The sequence below is a fragment of the Mycteria americana genome, chromosome 1 (genome assembly GCF_035582795.1).
Source record: "Mycteria americana isolate JAX WOST 10 ecotype Jacksonville Zoo and Gardens chromosome 1, USCA_MyAme_1.0, whole genome shotgun sequence".
In the NCBI taxonomy this organism is placed as follows: Eukaryota; Metazoa; Chordata; class Aves; order Ciconiiformes; family Ciconiidae; genus Mycteria; species Mycteria americana.
The window spans coordinates 198,194,999-198,212,635 of NC_134365.1; positions in this window are offsets into that span (position 1 = coordinate 198,194,999).

Consider the following 17,637-nt stretch of genomic DNA (forward strand, 5'->3'; position numbering starts at 1 on the left):
TCATCAAGTTCATTAATGAAGTTGCTAAACAGTATTGGAGCCAGTATGAACCCTGGGGTACTCCACTAGTGCCTGGCCTCCAACAGGACTTTGTGCCACTGATCACAGTCCTCTGAACTCAGCAGTTTAGTTAGTTTTCAGTCCACCTTACCGTTCACATATCTAGCCTGTACTTCACCAGTTTGTCTGTGAAAATAGACTTGACTAAAATCAGGGTAAACAAAGGCCACAGCTCTCTCCTCATCCACCAGTCATCTCATCTTAAAAGGCTATTGGGCTGGCCAAACATGATTTCACCTTCATAACCCCCATAAATCCACGCTGACTTCTTCCAGTCACCTTGTTCTTCTTCATATATTTGGAAATGGTTTCCAGGATTACTTGTTCCAACATCTTCCCAGGGATTAAGGTGAGGCTGACCAGCCTATAGTTCCCAAGATCTTTCTTCTTGCTCTTCTTGAAGATAGGAGTGACATTTGCTTTCTCCCTGTCCTTAGGAACTTTCCCTGATCACCACAACCTTTCAAAGGTATTTGAGAGTGGCCTTGTGACTACATTGGCCAGCTCCCTTAGCACTTGTGGGTGCCTCCCATCAGGTCCCATGGACCTGATATGTCTAGTTGGCTTAAACGTTCCCTAAACTGGTCCTCCTCCAGTGAGAGTAACTCCTCCTTGCTCCAGATGTTCCCATGAGCCTCAGGGGCCTGGGATTGCTGAAGGTAGGCCTTACCAGAATGACCAAGACAAAGACAGCATTGAATACATCAGCCTCTTCAACATCCTTTGTCACCAGATCCCCTCCCCGCTTCAGCACCAGGCCCACAGTTTCCCTTTTGCTGCTGATATATCTGTAGAAGTCCTTCTTGTTGTCCTTCATGTCCCTTGCTAGGTTCAGCTCCAGGTGGCCTTTGACTTTCCTAATCCCATTCCTGCACACTTGAACAGTGTCTTTGAATTCCTCGTGGGTGACCTGCCCCTGCTTCCACCTCTTGTATGCTTCTTTTTTGTGTTTGTGTTTTGTCAGGACCTTCTTGTTCATCCATGCAGGCCTCCTGCTGCCTTTGCTTGACATCCTGCATGTGGGGATGGACCATTCTTGAGCTTGCAGGAGGTGATCCTTGAAAATCAACCATCTCCTCTGGAACCCTCTTCTTTCCAGGACTGTAACCCATGGGATCCTTCAAAGCAACAATCTGAAAAGGTTAAAGTCTGCTCTTCTGAAGTTCAGGGTTGTGGTCCTGCTCTTTTACCTGCTCACTCCTCTCAGGATCCTAAACTCCAGCATCTCATGGTCATTGCAGTCAAGGCCACCTCAGCCTTCACATCTCTGACCATTTCTTCCTTGTTTGTGATTCTGAGGTCCAGCAGATCATCTCCCCTTTTCGTCTCTTCAGTCACCTGTGTCAGGAGGTTATTGTCAGTGTACTCCAGAGACCTCCTGCTTGTTCCCTGCTGTGTTGCCCTTCCAGCAGAAATTGGGGTGGTTGAAGTCTCCCATGAGAACTAGGGCCTGTGAATGTGCAGCTTCTTCCTATTGCCTGAAGAAATTACTTTTTTTTTTTTGCTATTTTGGTAGAGTAGCAACTATTTAAGCAAGGAGATTACTTATACCCATCCTGCATTGCTTTCAGTCATTTAATGCAATTTTCCAGATCTGTCATCTTTAATGCTGAAGTTCTCCGGAAAGGAAGGGGTTTGGAAAATGTGAGTAAAATTGGGTTATTCATGCTTGAGAATGGAGAGCACGCACCTCCCCCACCACACAAGTTTATTTGAATCTTTCCCTGAGCCATCTTACAGCAGAAAGGAGAGGCAGCTGAAATTTGGCAAAGAAATGCAACACCCAGAGAAGATGCATCTTTCAGTACGCCAGTAAGAGCCGGATTCAGCACTGCCCAGTTACGTGCCCACCGGCAAGCCACTGTCCTTATTTTGTACAGGTTTTTCTTGCAGCACCCTTCACATTAAGGAGGCCTATACTGTATGGGCGATGGATGCAGAGCTTAGGATGCGGCCAGCAAACCTGCTGTCTCTCTCAAGGTTTTCCCTTCCTCTGCTTGCTGGAATCGCTGCTTGTTAGCTTGAGGCCTTGGTTCAAATTAGGAGCGCACCGATGAGTGGGGAGGTACCTCCAGCCTAACTTGATGCCTGTTCTTGCCCCTGCTCTCCCATGTCTCCTGTCTTCTCCTCAGTACCTCACAGCTACATTTATAGCATTGATGTGCATGGCCAACTTAACCGTACATTTAAAATAAAGAGCGGATGTAAAATGCAAGTGCTGGCTGAGAAAGAAAACTTTTATGTGAGGAGATTGAGTTTCAAGTGGTTTGTCGGACGGAAAAGCCTGTGGCTGCCTGTGAATGGCCAAATGCCTTTACAGGGCAAGCGGCAAAGAGCCAGGAGAAGTGAGAAGTGCCTGCGGTGTTTGACCAAAAGGACCACCTACACGGGCTTTGTGCCAAGCGCTGTTTCGCAAACAGGGTGAAGGCAGTGTGTAAATAAATGAGTTACATAAAACACACAGAGTTCAGGTATGAAAAACCAGTGGTGCTGCATGTCAGCTGCCACGCAGCCGGTGGGGCTGCAGTGTTCGATGTCTCTGGTAGGACTCAGACGTGCTTCCTGGGGCGTGCGTAGTCTCATGTAAGCCATCCTGTCCCCAGGAACGCAATGGACAGTGCAGCCAGTGGAAACTCTTTGTGTTTCACAGCCACTTGCTCTGTTACAGGGCCATTTCTGGTGCCCTTCTGACCACAGGCTCATCAGTGAGGTCGGAAGCATCCCAGGGAACCTGGCAACCATGTGCCTTGATGGGAACAAAAATCGTAGCGATAGTGCCATTAGGAATAGGGCTGCTGCCATCTGTTGGTTGAAATCTCGTGGGGAGCTGGAAGACTCCTTGAACTGATGATGCCATCTAAGATGTAGATCTACTGAGGAAGGATATTTTGTTTTTAAGACTCCTTGAACTGATGATGCCATCTAAGATGTAGATCTACTGAGGAAGGATATTTTGTTTTTAAGACTCCTTGAACTGATGATGCCATCTAAGATGTAGATCTACTGAGAAAGGATATTTTGTTTTTAAGACTCCTTGAACTGATGATGCCATCTAAGATGTAGATCTACTGAGAAAGGATATTTTGTTTTTAAGACTCCTTGAACTGATGATGCCATCTAAGATGTAGATCTACTGAGGAAGGATATTTTGTTTTTAATGACAAGTGTGATGTGGTCATGTTTTAGAAATCAGAAGCGGGGGACACAATGATTTGTCTGCATTATTATGTTACATACTTGCTGCCCTGTATATCAGCTTAAGTCCTTTGCTGAAGTACTGGCCAAAGTTTTAACTTTTCAAGCTGTGGGTCTACAAACATTTTCTCTTTGCAGCAGTGCCAGCTTCAGCAGCTTGTGCTGCTAATTGCTCATGGCCACTCCACAGCTGAACATTTATTAACTACTATTTCTGGGACAGCACCATAGGCCTAACAAGCAAACTGATATGGACTAGGAATAACCCCTCCCCTCGTTTTTTTTCAATATTATTAGAAAGCTGCATAAGTTTCCAGAACCCGTCTGCATGTCCTCCCTCAAACACAGCACAGCTGAGGGCGGAGGGCACCCATAGGAACTGCTGAAAGCTGCCCTGCTGCTGTGACAAATTCCTGCCTGTGTCATCAGGGCTTTCAGCAGAACAGAAATCTGTAGCCACTACCCAAATTTGTAAAAATTTGGGACCTTCCTATAAAATGGCTGTTCCATACGTCTCTCCAAAGGCTGTAACTATCCATATTTTTGCTTCTCTTCCTCCTTAGCCCAGAGCAGCTCAGAATTCACATTCACTGCCCAAAGCTCTGCCCTATTCTCCGGCTTAGAGTCACAGCTACAAACCAACTGTTAAAAGTAAATCCTATAGATCGAGCAGCCCTCAGAGATGATAAACGTTCACCCTTCAGCTTTCTCCACAGGTCTGCTAAACAAATCTATATGTACCGAACATTTCCAGAGTGATGGGTTTCCACAGTGAGTAAAACTGAACCTGCAGTCTCCTGTGTCCCAAATGATCTGGGTATTAGGCGTTCACAGTTGCATTAAACATCCCCAGCTGTACAGCAATACCTTGTGGTGTCCAGTGGGCGCTCGCCTTCTCCTCTCTGCGCTCTGCCAGGCTCCACTTGCAGCTACGTGCAACCTGCCTGGTAGCTCACCCCCAACAAAATGTCTTACAAGGTTCAGAAATAGCTACTGAGCATATTGAAAAGGCATGATACATACTTTGGGATGTTTCCGGGCCCTTTCATTGGAAATGTGCATGGGCAGAAGCACCAAAATTTCTAGCTAAAAACCATGTCTCCTATAGGGTTGCCAAAGTTTGGGTCTGACCTGGAGATCAGGGCAGGGGGGTTGGCTGTTTCCAGATTTCTTTCCATGTGGGCTGAAGGGAAAGTGACATCCCCAAACCTCTCTTCATGGCTCCCACTGATTTGGGTGGATGCAGAATTCTTCCTCGTACACGATCTAGCAGTTGTTGCTCCTCACACTACTCCAGTCACACTGCAGCCAGAGGTCACGTTTCTTCTGCAGTGCGACCTTGCTGACAGGTTATTGCACTAGTGTTCCCACTAACTTCCAATGGCTGCGGCACATTTTCAAATCTTAGGAGGGTCATTTCAATTTTTGTGTGATCTTTGCAGAACTGGTGGAAACCAGATGGAGGAGAGCCAATTTCCCCCAGTAATTTAGAACTCCAGCTGAACTCTTGTTCAAATTGTAGGAAATACTGAAGAAAGACTCACATGCTGGAAGCCTGCCTGTGGCTTTCAGCAGAGATTTAAAGGAGAATTAGCTGGCTAGGTTAAACACCGCCTTACTCATTCTTGTAAATCACAGCTCTTAATTCTTATTTTGCTTTTTGTGCAAGAATTACAGGCTGAGGATGTGTTCTTGTAATAAGCCAAATAGATGAGTACCTGCAAGGCTTATCTCAAAATTGTCCATGAATATAGGCTAGAGACATGTACACAATGGTTATGACAACAGTGATAAATAAAAGAGGAGATATTGGACCCTGACCATCCTTGACCGATCCACTGCTCAGTTTCTGGCTTACTCCTTCATTCAGTTTTGCATGTGGTCCATCTAGCTCTTTCCAGGATGAAGCCCAGGTAGGGCTCTGGGGAGGGCTCATTACCCATGACGTGAAGAAACACTTTTATCTATCTTAAACTAATCTACTAGTAGTTTGATCATGCTCCCCCTAGTTCTAGTGTGTGGGATATGGTGAATAACCGTGCTGCATTCCCCTCATCCACTGCCTTCATGATTTTGCAAATGTCAGTCGTAACCCCCAGCCTCCTCCTCTCCAAAGCCTTTTTAGTGTCTCCGTACAAGTTGTTCCATTACCTTGATCATTTTAGTTGTCCCTCTCTGCCTTTTCTCTAACTCTATCACATCCTGCAGAAGACATAGCTTAGCATCAGTGGGAACATCTTCTGTGTGGGTTATGCAGTGCAATTCCCTAACTCCAGACACAGTAGCCCCGTATGAAGTGTGCTCCAGCCTCTCAGTCCCACGCTCACCTCAGCAGAGAACTTGGCTGCTCCCACCACGCTGCCCTGACTTCGTCTTATTGCACAGGTCTCCATGGGCCAGCATGGGCCCCAGACAGAAAGTCATTCTACCTATGTGAAAATTTATACTAAACATAGGTGAGTTGCCCCCAATCATTCCCTTCTACATACAGAGTGAAGTGACCCACAAAGGCACCTAATGGTACAAAGAATAGATTGACTTTTTTACGATGCCGCTGCCCTTCTAAGAGGACGGACGAGCGCAGGGCAGTGGCTGTGGTGTCTGGGTGTTCTTTGAGGGATGCTGCCCAGGCTTCGCTAAGGGCTGTGCAGCAACAGAGCAGCTGTGCTGCGGCCCCAGGACGGTGGGGACGGCCGCCTTGTTCATGAGGAAGAGGACAGGTTCGGCTGCTAAGGAGGTGTTTCAAAAGGTAATAGCAAAAATAAAACCCAACAGGCCAAAGAAATGAAAAGGAAAACAACCCTCCTAGGGCCAGGAGAGCACTTGGTGGTTACCGAAGACTTTTCCGGTAAACAGCATGACTAATGTCTTTCCCGAAACTCCTGGCCCCCTTCCAGCAGCCGGCCACCTACCGTCGCCGCTTGACAGCCCTGCTGTGGCTGTGGGGGAGCGGCTGCTCCCCAACGTCCCTCAGCGAAAGCCAGGGGCAAGTGAACCTCCTGCCAGCCAGCAAAATCAAAGCATTAAATTTTGCAGAGTCCTTGGGGCCCCACTCAGACCAACCCCTACACGGGGCATGAGCAAAACACGTGCAGGAAGCGGCTGGCCTGGACCCCGGCAGACGTGCCTGTCCAAGCCCACGCCGAGGAGGTCTCCCGAGGTCTGGAGATAAAGCACAGCGTGTGGCTGGGGCGCTGGGAAGGGGCAGGCGTGCGGCCAAGGCTGGCTCGCTGGCTCCACAGCCCCTCCGCTTTGGGTGGAATTCCAGCAGAATCACATCTTGTGCGTTTGTAGGAGTGTTCCTATGGCCCTTGCTGCAAGGCTTGGACCTGGCGGAGAAAAGAAAAATGTGGTCGTGAGGAAATAGTAATGAGTTCTTACAGATTGTTTTTGTTTGACTCAACCCATTAAAGTTTGGGTTTTACAATTGTGTGGTGCAAAATATGCCCATCCTTAGAACAAGCATAGAAAAAGCAATGTTTATCTACCTGCTTTACTATTGGTACTTGCTGGTGTTGTGCCAAAGGTCTTCAGGTGGACAAAAAGAAATTAACGTCAATAAGAAATACTCCGTCGCCCTTGCCCAGGGTCAGAGCTGAGGCACGAGACAATGGGCCTGAAGCCAGTGTCTTTACTTGCTCTCGTGTCCCAATGCAACCATGAAATCAAGTTGATGGACACAAAAGTGAGCCCAGTTTTCACTAATGAGGTCAAGTGGACTCAGGTCCATGCTGGCTATACCCAGTCTTTGCCGTGGGATTCAGTAATGGTCGCAGGTCTGCCCTGCCCCACTTGCTGCAGCTCCATCAGCTTTAGCTCACAACAGCACCCAGCTGGCATAAAATGGGAAGAAAATCAAGTGCAGAGAAAACACAGGCTTTTGGGTCTTCCGGGGCTTCTGAGTTTACATTTCTGTTTACATAAGAGTCAGTCTGCTCCTGGACAGCTTTTGCCCTGCTTGCTCCCCCACCAGCACATCCCCCAAGGAGATGCTAATTCCTGTGGGCTGCAAACCGCATTCCCTAAATTGGAAGAGAGATTTCATCTAACTCGGGAGAAGAGTGAAGACAGGGAGAGGGGAAAAAGCTGCGTGAGGGACTGACAGTGGGGGAAATTAAAACGGGGCCAGATCTGGCTGCGGGAGTGAGGAGGGGCAGCAGAGCCCCGCTGCCACGATGCACAGCACGTGCCACGCCAGGCAGCAGTAACGAGGTGGGGGAGAGCAACAGCCCCGTCAGCCTCCCACGTCCTCCCTCCCATAAATCTGCCTCCAGTTGACGAAAGGCGATGTGCTCGTCTATTCCCAGTGCTGAGGGTGCCCGTCCTTTTATAAATCTAACCTGATATCTATTTTCCTACCCTTGACTCTAAGTAGTTGTGCAACTTTCAGGCACACCAAGAATGAAATGGGAGCAGTGTACATTTCCGAGAGGCAAATATATTGCTAATGGTGCTCTTTCTGTTTTCTTTATCCCTCTCTTTCTTAGACGCTTAATACATACCTGCTAACACCAGGTCCCGTAAGAGCTCAGTGCTGCAATAGCTCTCTCTGCCTTCTTAATCTTCCCCTTCCTAGAAGGACCTTCTGAAGGTATTTCTAGACATTAACCAACAGTTCCTCCGCAGGGTTCGAGTTCGTCGTTGGGAGTCACCGCCCTTCCTTCAGAGTGCTCCTTCAGCGGGACATTGTGGTCTGCTATAGCTCTGCCGTGGCTCTGCCATAGCTCCGCTGTATCTCAGCATTCACTCAAGGCAATCGAATGCAATTTAGGATGGCTGCATCATTTCGTATGGGTTTCTGCCTTGTGCTGACCCGCTTCTCTGTAACCCCTGGTGCATGTGTGTTTGTGTACGTGAATCATCTCCAATATAGTGATATACACCTATACACATAGAATAGATGTATTTCTGATGAAAGGCAGGTGCGATAATTGCATAAATAAAAGACTACAGATAATGGAAATAAAATCAATGTACCCGGGCAGGAAACAAGCGAGTCACCAATATGAAATGCACATTACACTACTGACAGGTGTTTTAATATAGCTTGTGAATAAGGGATTTATTTATAAGAAAAAAGCTAAGACAAAACCTCAGAGTCTAATTATTTATCCAGCTATGCAATTATTAGTTATAAATCTCTAAAATGGCTGAGAAAGTGTTTGGGGAAATGCCAAGTCTGGCTCTGTGTGAAATGCTATTGCTAGGAACTGTGTTGTTCCTACCAATATATTATGGCCAAAGACACCAGAGACTTTCCATTTTCTGGGAGCTCTGCCTTTTTGCAGCAAGAAATGTGCTTTCAGTGACGGCTTTAATATCCTGTTACAGGCTCTGGCCACACAAGGGAGGAGGAATGGAGGTAGCTGGGCCTTTCTGGATTAAACGTCTATTATATGGTTGCCAGGGACAACAGGGGACCAGGTTTAATGACCCAGGTGGTCCCTTCATATTCTGTACTCATATCGTCTGCTATTCAAATGGTTCCTTGGGGATCTGCCTGATCAAATATGAACTACACTAAATCCTGAGACCTGTTGGAGGAGCATCAGCCTGAATGATATAATATGTGCTGAGGCAGAAGAGGAGCATGTGAGTTAGCCAGGCTCAGCTTATCCTATCCCAGCCCCAAGGCTACAGTGTTTGGGACGCAGGACGGTGACAGGTCCTCAGGAGCAGGGGACACAGCTTTGCTTCCCTCCCAGCCACTGCGCAGAGGGGTTCTCTGCTAGAAGCAGGCACTGGCTCTGTCTCAGTGCTCTCTGCACCTTCCATCCAAGGCAAACCTAATCCTGGAAGGCTCCTGTACCCAAAATCTCAATGTCACTAGACATTTTCCAATGGTAAAGTAATAAACTCCATAATGTAATCAGTAGGGTCTCCTGGCATAATGAGCAGGGTACCAGTGCAAGAACTTTGGATATATGCCATAATTTTAGCTTTACCCACATAGATGGTGAATATAAAGAATGAGTTATGTAGCCTTCTATAGTTTCCACAGGGCTATACCACGATTGTACACTTATGGTAGGGATATCTTAAGCATACCTCCCACAAATTTCTACTGCGGTTTATAACGAAAGACCAAGAAACTGGACCAGTAATGAACTTTAGATCCCTTGTTAGTGTAAAACATATTACAGTAGTCAAGCATAGGAAAAAGCCAATTAGCATTTGCCATCTGGGTTAGAAAATCCCAGACAGCAACAGTAAAGAACACTGCCCGTGTTGGGAATGAAACTTTTATGAAACCTTGTCCGATCGACACTTGCCAAGGCCCATCGCAGACTGGTTTGAACTGGGTTTTGGAAGCTGTCCACATATAGATGCTTCCTGGGATGCGTAGCCTTCCTAGGCTTGCTACACCTCCACTGTCAAACGAAGAGCTGCAACGCAGGCTGCACTGAAGAAATGATTGCTGCATCACCCTCTGTGTTTTCTCAGTCCAGAAGGGAGGGAGGGAAGCATTAAGGATCCTGCCAAATGTTGTCCTGAGCCACACTTTCACAGCTGCTGGCACTGTATTTGTGCTGGCTCTTCTGGAGGCATACAGCTGATCTAGGTCTGCCCTGAGCCTGCATTCGGTGGCCTTTTTGCTGAAGGAGGCCGAGCATGGGATGCAGTGGGTGCAACGGTGCAGGCTTCAGGTGCTTTGGGTGGCACGGCAGGGTGCATGCGCCCTGTCTTTTCATGCCTTCTGCATGGCTCCCTCTGGGGCTGCTCCTGCCGTACCTATACGAAAAACCCTGGGTGAAGGTAGCACATCAGTCCCAGGATGCCAATTCTTCCATAAATGAGGGCTCCAGGCTGCCACCCCCACAACCTGCTGAGTGTCTTGTGCAAGCTGCAGTGGGTCCAGCAGTGTGGGCTGCCATGTGCCACCAGTCCTGCAAGTGGCAGTTCAGACACAACTTGGCTTCCTACTCACTCCAGCCCCCATGTAACACAACAAATTCAGAGCAGAGCTGCTGCCTCTGGCTGCATTGCTAAATTTCTCACTGATAACAAAGATTCGGAGGGGCAGCACCATGGCTCATGGGGTATAGGTCCAGGAAAGGGGTCCTGAGCACCAGCAGTGACATGCAGCAGCAGTGGAGGGACCTCAGGATGGGAGTGGTGGTATTTGCCTGTGTGGGATCACCTTTCCGTGGTGTGGAGGATGGGGTGATGAGAAGACAGCCACTGGGAGATGGCAACCTCTGCCCATAGCCAGCAGGGTGACTCAGGACATGGCAAGCTGCATCCCGAAGGTTTTGCCCCATGTTGCTTTCAAATGATAGCAATACAGGAGGTCAGGGCAGGTTTTGCTTGTCTGAGCTTCCCCAGGTGGACTGGGGATGCCAGTGGGATGCTTACTCAATGGGGTGCTGCTCGGCATCACCAGAGGCCCCAGGACCTGTCTCCTCACCCAAGGCACAAGGAGATTGTTCACACCCGCCTCAATGCTGTTACTGTCCTTGGGGCTGCAGCTGTGCAGAGCTCCTGCACAAGGACCACGCTGTGCCCTGGGCCAGCAGAGAGAAGTTATGCCCGTAACATTTCCCGTGGGAAATGTTAGGAGGAGGCTAATTCTCCACTGCAAGCCCTGGAGCAGGTTGGTGCCATCCAGGCTTGAGGTTTGTGTGTGACTGATGGTCATCTGCTGGTGGAGGGAGAGAACAAGCCCTGCCCAGCTACGGTCTTGAGAGCCTGTAGACTAATCTTTCTTTCATTTACAGTGCTGATTTTTCATGCTATACTAATAAAACCCACTTGTACCATCTCGTAGTCGTTTGCTGAATCATTTGACAAAGGAACAGATTTGGCAGGGTGTCTCTTAATTGGTTTGCTGCATGCATCACCGCTCTGTTCCCCTTGCCTTGGTGGAGAGCCATGGTGTGTTTTGCAAAATTAGCTGGGAGCAGGAATTCATCAAAACATAAGATCAGCTGTACTGAGTCAAAACAAAAATTCTTGTCGACATGGTCCTGCCTCTGATGGTGGCTGAGAGCAGATCCCTGTGAGCAGGTGTAAGCACAGGGCAAACCCAGCGATACTCCCCAAGCCCCCCGTGATATCTGGCTGCATTTAAAAGCAGCATTTGAACCTGCACAGGATGACACCACTGATCCCAAGTCCAACACCGTAACTACCCAGGCATCATCTAATTGCAACCTTAGCTACAACGAGCCGAACACAACTCACAGCCACAGACAGAGCCTGCACCCTTCGCTTCCCACCCTGCAATTAACCTTGCAGCAGCTCTGGCCTCTCAGACTCTTTCTGCAACCCACAGAAATGGGTGGGCTTCTGCCATTTGAGGGGGTGGAGTGGCTCAGGGAAAGATCTGCTGGGTGCTGTACCTGAAGCAAAGGTGGGGATGAGGCGCCAGGACCAGGACTGGGAAAGCAGGGGTTGGGAAAAGCACAGGGAGTTACGAACCATCTCCTTCCAGTGCCTGCAAGCTATCAAACGTGCTTAGTGGGGTGTGAAACCGCAGCCTTGCCATGGGATGTGCAACCTCACGTCTCGACCTTCACTCACCGCTCATTATATTTGCATGGTGGCAGCACGTGGGAGACCCGACCGGATCCCCTCACACCCGCTTGGCAGTGTGAAAGGTTACCCTGGGGCAGCCCTGCACCTCACGCAGCTGTCAGCAGGTCCGGGCTGCCCACAGCCGCCCGGATGAGCATCTCTGCGTCCCACGGTGAGCAAACACCCAGCACGTCCCGTCACGCCCTGCGCCTGGTGAGCGCCAGGAACGCGGCCCTGGTGGGGTCCCGCTGTTTCAAATCAGGATGTTGAACGCGCTGCCGGCTGGCAGCTCCTCAGACCACACAGCGCAGGGGGAAAACCAGAACGTGTCACAGGGGGTCTGGGGGTGCAGAGGGAAGGGAGGTGAGGGGTGATCCAGCCTGCTGGAGCAGCACGCTGCAGAGCACGAGGTGACGCAGGACGCTCAACACCTCGGAGGCCAGGGCAGCCTCTTGCAAACATGTTTTACAGAGAAATACTGGCGCGAGGTACTGCTGAGGTGCAAACGTGGTAACCCTTGAGCTCCAAGCTTGTAGCGTCCGAGAAATACCGGGCTCAGGGAGTTGCGTGCAGTCCCGCAGGGAAGTGGTGGCTCTGGTGGGACAGGGAATTGCTGGCACGTTGTCCTGTTTCAGCTGGGATAGAGTTAATTTTCTTCCTAGTAGCTGGTATAGTGCTGTGTTTTGGATTTAGTATGAGAATAATGTTGATAACACAGGGATGTTTTAGTTGTTGCTAAGTAATGTTTGCACTAGTCAAGGACTTTTCAGCTTCCCATGCTCTGCCGGGTGCACAAGAAGCTGGGAGGGGGCACAGCCAAACTGGCCAAAGGGCTATTCCATACCATATGACGTCATGCTCAGTACATAAACTGGGGGAGTTGGCCGGGGACAGCGATCGCTGCTCGGGGATGGGCTGGCTGTCGGTCAGCGGGTGGTGAGCGGTTGCATCACTCGTGTTTTTCCCCTGAGTTTTGTTCCTCTCTCCCTCTCTTCTTGTTTTCCTTCTCATTACAAATTTTTATTATTATTATTTTTCCCAATTATTAAGCTGTTTTTATCTCAGCCCACAGTTTTCTTACTTGTGCTTTTCCGGTTCTCTCCCCCACCCCACCAGGAGGAGGGAGGGTGAGCGAGCGGCTGCGTGGTGCTTAGTTGCCACTGGGGTTAAGCCACAGCACACCTCACGGGAGCAAACAGCCTGCTGGCCCCGGGCACCTCACCGGGGAGACTGGGCTGTGAAAGGGTAGGGGTGCATCACTGATTATCTACCTTTCTGCTTTTCATTTCTCCCTTTTCATAAAAGACTGTTTCCAAGGCAGTGTGGCTTGTGTGTGAACAGGAAAAGTTCAGCTGACTTTTTTGCTGGGGAGATGGAGCTGATGTTTTATTAGCAACCTCTTTAAATTGGAGCTGAGACTGTGCTGCTGCCAGTCAAGCCCTGTCAGAAGGGTTACATCCTCCTACTTCAGTCAAAAAAAAAAAAAAAAATTACAAATTTAAGCCCCTGTTTGGGAAATGAAAGTACTTCTCTGAAGTACAGCAGCCCAGGAACCATTAAACCAAGAGTGGGTGGGACAAGCAATGACTGGCGGGGTTTTCGGTCCCCATAACATGCTTGGACAGAGTTTCCTGCTGCTATTTTCCATTTGTGAGCTGTGCCACTAGTATGTCATGGGTCTGTGCTGTCGGAGATCTGCAGCAGAGGTTGCAAGCTTGGCAGAATCCAGGTACAGTCATGTTTTCCGCGCTGCATGGGATGCCGTGTCAATCCCACAGACAGCATGAGGTGAGAGAAGGGGGGTTTGGCCTCTGGGTGACTCTGAGATAACTCGGTGTGAATTAAGGGAAGGAAACCTCACCCACGTAAGAGTGCCTCAAGACTAATACATCAGCACAGCATTTGCACCGTGCAGAGGGGAAACCCTGCCAGCTCCACAAGTATTTCTGCTGGGGTCCCCACCTGCAGCAATGGGGATCAGGGAGCTGAGATGGGTTAAAAACAAGCCAATAAAGGGGGGGGAAAAAGGTTGTTTTCTCCCTGCGCTGGCTCACCACGCGGCTCTGCCAAGAGGTGTACTGACCAGACAGAGGGATGTGGAGGGGACAACAAGCATGCCGAGGGATGAACGAGTGGGGCTGGCACTGAAGGGGATGCCTGGGAAGCCTGATGGGAGCAGGGAGAGGGGGCACATGGGATTTGGGGATGAGGTCAGAGCTGGGCTGAGCAGTGGGGTTATGCCATGAAAACTATTATTTTCTGCTCTTCAGCACTGCCTCTGCTGAAGGCACGTGGAGCGAGATACGCTCCAAGAAACCACGGTATTATTAAACATAGCTCAGGATTGAGCTGTAACTTAAACTTTGATAAGTGACTACCTGCTTTGGTTTACAGCTGAAGCTGTCTAGTCTGAGAGAAGGAAGTAAATCTGTTCATCAGCATCTGGCCACCAGCAAGGGTACGCGGTCCCTGCCGAGGTGAGAGAGCACAGGCATGCAGCAGCCGGCAGGACCGCGGCCCCACGGCTGCTGGTGGGGACATGCACCATCCCCTCCTGTCCGCGGAGGGCAGTGGGCAGGCTGGGGCTGCCTTTTGAAAAGAAATTCCTTTGCTGCAGCACAAACGAAAAGCATGAAGCAGCTGGCCAGGAGACATCGTGCTGCCCTGCTTAATCCCAGGGCACTGAGGGGGCTCTTGCTGGGTCAGACTGTCCCGCTCTGCAGTGCTGTGCCAGAAGTACAGAAAGCATTGTTTGGGGATGAAGGCAGCGGTGGCACTCTCTTGGGAAAACACCGGAACAATAAATCAACTGTATGCTTGTATGAGTGGTGGCAAATAGCAGCGCAGCAGGCGGCAGCCCCTCTCCTAAGCCTCCCGAAGCATGCCTTGGCCTCACGAAAGGTCACGGCACGCAAGCAGTCCCTGCCTGTTCCCATGTGGCAGAAACGGCACTGCTGTAACTGTGAGTTGAACTCCACAGCAATGCCATCACGCCCCTTTTTTTTTTTTTTTTTAAGAGAAAACCACACCCCGTTCGCTATGCACATCCCACATCATGGCTGGCCCATTGGTGTCTGGTCCCCTTCCCCAGGGACGAGCAGGAAACGCTCAGCGGACGGCATCCGAGCAGCTCAGCAGGCAGCCAGCACGAAGCCCCGGGAGCTCGTCTGTCTGATGAAATCATCTCGCAGTGTGAAGATCCTCACAGCTGAAATTGAAAAGTTATTTATTTCTCCTCTAAAGGGGAAAAACAGCTCGCTGTGGAGGCTGTTTATCCTTTGGGGCGGGAATCTCACTTTTGCCAGCTCTCGTGTCTCTGCGCGCTGGCTGGGAGCAGTGCGATGCTCTGGCAGGCAGGATGGATGGAGCCGTGCCGATGCCCTCCTGCCCGCAGCCTCGCTCCGCCGGGGCAGGTACACCAAGGGGCAGAGGTCGGGCACCGGCTCGAGCTGTTCCTCTCCACGGGATGTGTTTTCCTTGCGTTCATGGCAGTGCTGCTAAAAGCAGCCTTTTCTCTGCTGCAGCCAGTTAGTGGTGCACAGGATGCTTCTCCATCCTAATCCCTCAAGGCACCGAATCGTCTTGAGAGGAGCCGCAGCTGAGGTGTCCTGCACCCTCCCCAGCAGCGCTGGGGACAGCAGACTTCATTACCCAAAGGGACGGTGAAGCTCGTACATGTCCCCCGGCTGCCTCGAAGGGACGTCACAGCCTCCAAGGTCCTTCCCCCTCCTGGTGTCAGCGTGTCCTCTGCAAGGACACCGGGCAGGCGCTGCTGGGCTCTGCAGCTCACCGAGGGGCCTTTCCATGGGAATGCTCACTCCGGCTGGGACATGAGACCAATTTAAAATCACCCAGGGAATGGTTTTGCCACTATTCTCATCCTGCACTGCCCTTTCACTTATTGAGGGTGGACTATTTCCAAGCGTTCCCCACATGGGCTAATTCTGCTCCCACTGCAGTCTGCAAAAGGCAGACCTGACTTGGGCCAGTGCTCAATGCTTTGCAGCATCCCACCCCAACAGGGCATTTGAAAGGTTTCTGTGAATGTTAAACCAGCTGCTCTGCTAGTAGAAAGTAATCTCAGAGCAGGTGAGAGCTGAAGAAGCTGCCCAGGACCAGTCTTTGCTCCACACCGGGAGTACCGCTCTCCCGATCCTCAGAGACTCATTTGGAAACTTGACTTGGCGTGGAACGTGACTCAGAGTGAGCTGATACTGCACAGGCCGATTTTGCAAGTTCTGGGAAGCTGGGAATCTGGGAAATACGGCAGGAAACCCTTGTGGGTGGTGCACACAGATTTCTTATCCCACTTGGATGTTACCTGCTTGCTCGGACCCTGTGCTAAGCAGGACTGCTTGCTTTGTGATGGGTAGGGTGGGAGTCCTGCTTCAGTAGCGGAGCTCCTACATGCCAGAATAATAAAAAATAGCATTCAATAGCAACAACGCATCTGTTCAGAAATGTGGATGCCGTTGCATCACCGTCAGGCTTCAAACCTCAAAGGAACAGCTCATCCTGTGGCCAGAAGCACGGGCGTGCCGATGGGGCCGAGTTTCCACTAGAGGGTTGTAGTGCTGTGCGGAAGCAGACACGGTTACTGTGGCAGGAATACTGTATGTACTCCAGGCCTTTGTCAGCAGATCAAAAGCATCCTGCGATAGCCTGGCTTCCAGCAGTCTCTGCAGTCTCTGATGTATGCAGCCTGCAAGCTGCGAGAGGGCTGGTGCCTGAGCAACCCGCTTCCCTGCAAAGCTTCTAGCATTCACATGACTCAGCATCTACTATATATATATATATATATATACACACACACACACACACAGATATAGTAAGTAAACACACTGTGTCTATGTGTCTACACACACAGACAATATGCTTATATGTGTACCTGGGATTTCGATGCATGAACAGCCACGTGGCGTGGTGGTGGCACACCTTTGCAAGGACCCAGGGCACCGCTGGTGGAGCAAAGCCCACAGCCTGGCAACACGGCGAACGGGACAATTAGCAGCATCGGTGCAATCAGCAGGATGGGAAAGCGATAGCTGTTTGCATACAGCCCCGGCTCCAGGCCAGGAGCTGCCGTGCTGCGTGCTGCACCAAACATGGGTGCTGGCCCCCAGCGCTTGCAAGCCAGCCTTCGACAGGAGCCATCAGAGGGGAGCGCCACTTCTGCCACCAGCCATGTCCCCACGTCCAGTGCAGTTCAGTAGGTCCTGGTAGGTTCATGTGATTGTGACCCCAGTATGCGCCCGTACATCTTTTACAGCAGCATATGTATTTTTGCATGTAGATCTATAGAATCCTAGAATAGTTTGGGTTGGAAGGGACCTTTAAAGGTCGTCTAGTCCAGCCCCCCTGCAACGAGCCTATGTTTGCAGCTCTCTGAGTAGCTGGTGTGCAAAGTGCTGGCAACTGTACCACCCAGATCAGGGTGGTTTTACTGCCAAAACCAAAAACTGGAGTTGTCTAACACAGTGAGGAAAGCCCAGATAGCACTGATGTTGCCTTCCTTTCGCAGAAAGAGCGGGAAGGCAAATGAAGGAAGGCTTGCCTGTAACATGGAAAACACAGCGTGACGTTCACAGAGAAATTACCTAGTGATCAATTTATGTACCACCTGTTTGTCTGCTACTATCACCATTTCCATTTATAGCTAGATGGAAAATAGATTTTGCCTACATTTTCATCTCTTTTGTTTTCAGAAAGGCTTTGAGGAAGTAAGTAGGAGATATTCTTGCAAAATAAATGATTACAGCAAAAGATGGGCCTTAGTTCCCTCAGAAGATGACCTGATCTCACCTAAATACAGCTGTGCAGAAACAAATCATCAGGTCAACAGAGAGGCCTGAGCATGCTGGGATG